Source organism: Lygodium microphyllum, chromosome 21 (genome assembly GCF_053477565.2).
Source record: "Lygodium microphyllum isolate KBCC chromosome 21, Lygodium_microphyllum_v1.1.10, whole genome shotgun sequence".
Lineage (NCBI taxonomy): Eukaryota > Viridiplantae > Streptophyta > Polypodiopsida > Schizaeales > Lygodiaceae > Lygodium > Lygodium microphyllum.
In genome coordinates, this window is record NC_141155.1 from 75,461,042 (window position 1) to 75,469,072 (window position 8,031).

Sequence of the window (8,031 nt, forward strand, 5' to 3'; positions counted from 1 at the left end):
GGGCACCCCTTGGGGCCTCTAACCATTACCATTGAGGCCACATGGATGCACAGTAGTATAACCATACATCAAAAAAATTGTGCCATTTTTTTGGCTGATGTGGACAACAGCATACCACAGTAGCACATCTACTCCTCAGTGATGGCTATGTCATGCTTCTTCAAGCTTGGCAATGATCTCCAACATGTGTTGAAGCCTCCTTGATCATTGGCATCAAATTTGGGTCTGATCAGTACATTCCTAGGATTGTTTACAATGGTCCCACAATCATGTTATGCAGAAGTTATATTGGCATCTAATGCTATGCTCGTTTGGGCACTTCTACTTAACTGGTTTGGTACCTATTGATGCCCGATTGTTTGGAGGATGCAAGGCACACATTATGCCATTATTTTGGACTGATTTTCTTGCTGAAAATACTCAATTTTGAATAGTAAATCAATGGCTAAAGCCTATTACTTCATGTTTGGTTATGCCTATTGGTTTCAGGCTATGTCTTTAGGATATGCAATGAAGTATTGATCTTCGGGGTACGACATCAAGCTTGTCTTTGATTCCATATCTTCATTTGAGCTTGAGATCAGATTTGGAATGCATTTGATGCTCCGTCTTGGATGTACATATTGCATATATGTTACCTATGTCTGATTGTCTTGACATGCTTGGCTTATGCCACTACTACATGCTAGTTACATTATTTGGAGTTGATTGCTACTAGTGCCTTGTCTTGGCTTGATATGGCTTCCCAGAACTTACTTGGGATATTTCTTGGCTTGCCAGAGTTGTATTTTGGGATACAATTGATGTCTATGGATGCTCTAATTGGAGGCTATAGAGCCTATATGCTCATGATGTCTTATTGATGACTAGTCTTGGATCTTTCGTCACTGGTGCTCTCATATGCCTTTCTTGAGCTTCTTGGCTTGATCCATACGGCTTTTGTGCCAGTGGGAGCATCATTGGATGTTTGACAGACATTGAGCAGGTGGTTTATGTTATTGATCTTTGAGTCTTCTAAGACTGGGATCTTCTTCACTTGGATGTTGTATGGTTGATATGCCATGGTCCGCATTCATGTACTTGGACTAATTTGGGCTTTGCACTCCTTGAGCATACACCTCTTTGTGTCAGGTCTTACCAGTGTTCTATACACTTTTCCCTATTACACAGAGGATGTGCCAGCTTACTGACAGATTCATTTGCCATGCTTGGGTGTTTCCTTGATGTTCGTATGAATGTCATATGCTAATTTATGCCCGCTTGATGTTAGTTATGCTTTGACAGTCAGTGGGGCTGACTTGGTGCATTGATTTTGCCTACAGTTTTCTCCCATTGTACGTGGCTGCTGTAATTTATTACAACAAGCAGTTATACATGAACTGATGTGGAATTTTCATGCTGAATCATCCTGATTTTATGTAATTTTGATGGTACTTGGTGGGCAGCATCATCAACTATTAGTTCATGGTCATTTTGCCTTGATTTTGGTGGTATTTTGGTTGTTTACAGCAGAAAATAGCAAGTAGCTTTGATCTATTTGCACTATTTTGAACTGCATTATGGATTCTTCTTCCATTGACAGTGCTATCTTCAACATCACTAAGCTTGATGGTATGAATTATGCATATTGGAAGAGCCAAGTTTGGCAGGTATTGGTGCAGAAATCGCAGATAAAGCCACTAAAGATGCATGGCCATCAACCTAAAACTATGACTGATGACAAATGGGATGAGCTTGATGAGTTATGCAAGTCCATCCTCATCTTGTCTCTCTCTGAACAGGTCCATTACAATGTGCTTAAGGAAGCACAGAGTGCTTGGCAACTTTGGGATACAATTAAGAATCTTTATGACAAGAAAAGTCCAGCAAGTCAAATGTATTGGCTGAAGTAGCTTATGGACCTGCACATGAAGGAGAATATGACAATGTTTGCTCATTTGAGCCTGTTCCATGCTATTCTCAAGAACTTGACTTCGCAGAGTATTACTTTTAATGATGGGGTTACTCCATGCTATTCTCAAGAACTTGACTTCGCAGAGTATTACTTTTAGTGATGAGGTTACTTTTAATGGACCTGCGCATGAAGGAGAATATGACAATGTTTGCTCATTTGAGCCTGTTCCATGCTATTCTCAAGAACTTGACTTCGCAGAGTATTACTTTTAATGATGAGGTTACTCCATTGTTTTTTCTTGGGACACTAAGTGAGTCATGGGATGTATTCCGCACTCCCTTATGTGCTCCTACTACTATTTTGAACTTGCTTGATGTAGAGAGTGCTCTTCTGCAAGAAGAGATCAATCATAAGAACTTGGATGCCTCTCGTGTGTCGCATGCTTTGACTATTAGAGGCAGAGATGGTAATGGCAAGAATGGCCATGGTAATGGCCGTGGCAGAGACTTGCAAAAGTCTAGGTCTAAGTCATGTGGTAAGTCGCGCAGCAAGTATCGTGGGAGAAATGCTAATGTGACATGTTATCATTGTGGCAAGAAGGGTCATATATGCCCACAATGTCATGATTTGTGCAATGAGAAGCGCAAAGAGAAGGGGAAAAACAAAGTACAAGAAAATTCCTCTGATCGCAACATTAAACCTATGAAATCCAGTGTGAAAATCGAGGAGATAAATTTCATGTTACACCATGCCGTGAGTGGTTCTACTACTACCGCACTGTCTTTGGTTCAGTTTGCTTGAGTGATGACATGTCACTTGCTATTGTTCACATTGGGGATGTACGGCTGCAGTTCTCTACTGGCAGTACTTTTCTGTTACAAGATGTACGTCATGTACCTGCACTTATACGCAGTCTTATTATATCTGCAGGGAAGCTTGATGATGCTGGGTTTTGTGTTTCATTTGGGGATTCCGCCTGGAAGATCACCCGTGGTAGACTTGTGCTTGCTAGAGGTGCCAAAGATGGCAGCCTCTATCCTCTTGTAGTTGATGGGTCCTCTGTTGACCATGTTTTGTCAGTGGGTTCCATCCCATATGTATCTCTTTGGCATGAGCATTTGATCATATGTCCTTGAAGGGAATGAAAATGCTTTCTGGTTTTTGCAGTACTTACCGCCCTTTGACTACTCATGTTTTGATTCATGTGAGCATTGTCTTTATGGCAGACGGACTAGGAATACGCATAAGAAGTCGGGTAGGACACACATGAGTGAGCCCCTAGCATTGGTACATTCAAATGTCTATGGGCCCATGCCCTCTCAGTCTATGGATGGTGCAAAGTATTTTGTGATGTTCATTGACGATTTTTCGCATAAAGTGTGGGCTTATCCCATTAAGCTTAAGTCAGATGTCTTGGTTGTTTTTCAAAGATGGCTTGCATTTGTTGAGAACCAGACTGTGGGCATAGGCTGAAATGCCTTAGGACTGACAATGGGGGAGAATATGTGTCATATGCTTTTGAGCAACTATGTGACGAGTGGGGAATTAAGTGTCAATTGACTGCCCCCTATACCCCACCCTAGAATGGTTTGGCTGAGTGGATGAATAGAACCATCCAGGAGCGCGTACTCAGTATGCTTAGCCATGTAGGATTGCCATAGAGCTTTTGGGCTGAGGCAGTTAGTAGAGGTGTGCATGTCATAAATAGATCACCTTCTAGTGGTTTGGATTTCCAGGTTGTAGAGGAGGTATGGACTGGGAAACCTCCGTCTTATGTGCATCTACGTGTCTTTCAATGTGAGGCATTCTGCCATGTGCCCAAAGACAAGAGTACTAAGTTGATCCTAAGAGTGTCAAATGCATTTTCCTTGACTATGGGGATGCAGGTGAGATGGGTTACTGCCTCTCGGATCCGTAGGCATGGAAAGTCCTCCACAGCCATGATGTAGTCTTCCATGAAGACAAGATGCATAGGCAGCCTGAGAAGGTGGTAGAGATATGCATGGTTATATTCCAAGAGGAGCCACGTGCTCCTGCACAGCAATTGGACAGCCTGCAGCAGCAGTCACACATGCGCAGAGGTGACAATCACTCTTGGGAGAGGGCTATGCAGTCTGAGAAAGACTCCTTGCATAAGAATATGACTTGGGATTTGATTGCATTGCCTCACGGCAAGAAGGCTTTGCCATGCAAATGGATGTACAAGCTGAAAAGTACCCCTCAAAACCCCAAGATGGCTTATAAGGCAAGACTTGTCGTTAAGGGTTTTAAACAGGAGCATGAAATTGACTTTGATGAAGTCTTTTCTCCTGTGGTCAAGATGACCACCCTATGCTTGATTTTGGCCTTAGTCGCGCAACTTGACTTGGACATGTATCAGATGGATATCAAGACTGCATTCTTGCATGGGAATTTGCATGATGAGATATACATGGAGCAGCCTAAGGGCTTTGCAGAACCTGGCAGGGAGCACCTAGTGTGCAAATTGAAAAAAAGTCTTTATGGCTTGAAGCAAGCACCTAGGGAGTGGTATCATAAGTTTGATGCCTTTATGTAGTCACAGGGCTACAGTAGGAGTGCTATGGATCAGCGTCTTTACACAAAGAAAGCCCGTGATGGCTCCTTGCTTATTTTGGTACTTTATGTGGATGATATGCTGATAGCAGGGAAAGCTCATGATGAGTTGGATCCTCTTAAATCTCAGCTGAAGAAGAGCTTTGAGATGAAGGACTTGGGACAGGCCTCTCAAATTCTTGGTATGCACATTAAGGGCGACAGGCAGACTACTCTACCTCTCACAGAGGGAGTACATTCATAAAGTCCTTGAGTGTTTCCACATGTAGGATGTAAAGCCTATTGGCTGTCCATTACATTCTTATGTGAAGGTTTCATAGGCCGATTGTCCGCAGACGGATGAGCAGAGGGCCGAGATGGCCAAGATCCCTTATGCATTAGCCATGGGCAGTTTGATGTATGCCATGATAGACACTCGTCCAGGTATTGCCTTTGCAGTTGGTGTTGTGGCACGCTATATGGCTACACCTGGCAAGAAGCATTGGGATGTTGTGAAGGGTATCATGAGATACCTGAAGGGCACATCAAATATGTGTATTTGCTATGGCAGCCAGGATATAGGAGTTGTGGGCTACACAGACTCCGATTATGCAAGACATGTAGATAGTAGGAAGTCCACTTCCAGCTATGTCTTCACCTATTGTGAAGGTGTTGTTTCTTGGATGTCCAAGGTTTAGAAGTGTACGGCTCTCTATACCACTGAGGCCGAGTATGTTGCGGCCACTAAGGCTTGCAAGGAGACCATATGGTTGGGCCGTTTGGTTCATGACCTTGGGATTGATACTTTCTATGTGAAGAAAAAACACATTAAGGTGAGGTATCACTTCATACGTGGGGTCATGGAGGACAAGTCAGTTGACCTTCTCAAGATCTCCACTGACAAAAATCCTGCAGATCTGCTCACGAAAAGCCTCACTACTGAGCACTTTGCCTTTCTCGGGAGATTGATGGGCATTGGATGAGATGACGTTTTTCCTCATCCTGTTGTACATGTGTACATTGTACTGTCTTTTCTTTTTCTTTTCACTCCTCCTCACTGGGGAAAATTTGCCTTTAAGTGGGAGGTTGAATCAGATGAAGCACTTGAAACAATAAGCACTTCATCAAGTTTAGCTTGCAAAAGAGATGCCATTTTGGTTCTATTATTGGGACACTATGAAATCACTTGTGATGGTATACATTCTCTCCATCGTACATCAAAATTGAAGCATGAATTTGAAATGGAATAAGAGTGCATACTCCAAAACTAACTAGGAATGGAGCTCAAAAAACATGTGTGAGATAGGCTAGAATGGATAGAATAGGAGAGATTGGATGAATTTCAACTAGAACTCCAATTTAGAAAACATTAGAGAGTATAAATCAACTAAGGAAGCAATCATAACCTTTAAAAACACCCCCAAAAAGATATTTTGAATTCTCTATTTAATACCTTATGGGATTTGTAAACGGCCTACTTGCAAGGCTTGCCATTAGGGTGTTTGAGTTGTGAGATCCAATTGAGAAGTCTTCTTACATCAACCAAGAAGCCTTGAGCATTAACTCTTAACCAAGTAGGTCCAATTATTATTATTTTACTTTACTTTTAGTGGTTTGAGCTAGATGACCCAAGTAAGGCTATTTATAGATCACAAAAACTTTCCTCCAAAATGGCTTTCAATTGAGCCTATAGGCCTTGTCCTAGGCAAATCAACCAAATAGGATTGGTAGATGAACAAAGTAATCGAATAAACCATAGGAAAAAAAATCAACCATGAGGCCATCAACATAAGCATTAGGCCAAATAGGCCATAGAAAAGGATCAACCAAGGAACCTTGATTTTAGCCTATTTAGGCCTTTTTTTAATAAAAGAGTCCAATCATGAAAGAATCATAAGGCCATCAAGTCAATTGACTAGGGCCATAATTAAAAAGAAAAATGTATTCATCCGTGCAATGACCAAATTGGCCTTAACCCAGGCCTGACAGCCTTAAGAGTAATCTCTAAGAGTGAAGAAGACCAAGGCAACCAAGGCCAAAGGCCTAAAGGTGGATTGTCCAGCCACAATGGCTAAGGCTTAAAGCCATTAGTCAAAGGCTCGAGGGGCCATAATAATTTTATTCTATTTTTTAACTATATACGTACCATTGCTTAGATGGCCTAAGTTGATGGAGGCCTTTCCTTGGGGGATTCAAATGGCTGATCAAGTAAGCCTTAGAATTTTTTTTTTAATTACACATTAAACATGTTGCATTATTTTTTTATTTTTAATAATAAAAATAATACATAAACAATCTCATCCATGCATTATCTCGATTGAGTGATCATCTTCAAATTAATTGTTTGGACCTAAATGGAGATTATTTAGCCAAGATCTCGACCCTAGCTTGTTGCCTTGATGGAAAGGCTTTTAGATGCTAGCCATAGTTTCGTTTTGTCCCAGGAATGCATTGTCACAACTTATGAACAAGAGAGACACACCACCCCTTATTGCAAGCCATGTCACGAATGGCGATTCGACCTACAATGTGATTGTGGAAGGCAACAAATAAAGACATAGATATTATGTGGCTTGAGCCTTTGCCATATTACAATTAGAAAAGGTGCCAACTGTGAAGATAACATATGAGAATATGGATGTGATATGGCTTAAGTCTCTATCACATCATGATTGAAGATAGGGAAAGGTGCTCATATGAATACATAGAAGATGTTAGGAATGGACTAATCTTTGAGTAATCTTGTGGATCAACCTTTGAGTGATCTAGTAGAGGGTCCTTAGATAGGCATGCCTTATTTGAGGGACCACCTCTTCATACTCATGTTTTAGAAACTTCTCTAAAAATTTTGGGCCCATCAATCACGCTCATAGGTCTTCAATTTGGGTGTGACAACCACTATCATATGAATAATTTGGTCTTGAATGAATGGGAAGATAAGAAAAAGCAAGACTCATACGTAAGGAATATCTTTGTTTGAGACATGCACCTTCAATTAGACATACTACCATAGTTACATGAGTTGTTAGTACCCAATCATTTTATGGATGTTAGACTTTGTTGAAGTATGGTACAATGTTGTGCATGATCACATTAGGGTCTTCTTTGTTACTTCCACAACTTGAACCTCGTCTCATGAAGATCAATGTGAATCTACCATGACTTTCCTTGCAGTCAAGAGTACATGTGCTAAATCCATCTAGGGACCCTTGTGGCACTCTAATAACCCTCTTACTCATGTCAATCTCCCATGACTAGCCTTTGCCTTTAAAGATTTTTCAATCATTGCCCCAATCATCTCACCATAGCTCACCATGGCATTGCAACCCACGACCCACATAATTGGCCATCAACAATATCACCTTGAGAAGGAGACAAACTTGACCAACCCTTGTAAACCAGTCAATCCCTAGGCTATGTGACTCGGATGCCACTTCCTTTGAACCCATCAAAATTTAATACGTTGACCCATGAGTATCCTTAATTGGGATTAGAAGACTCCACTCCTTGGCTCGCCTATCTAGAGTTTACAATTATAAGGGCACAAGGTGGTTGTCTTCATAATCTATTATGATTAAGTTATA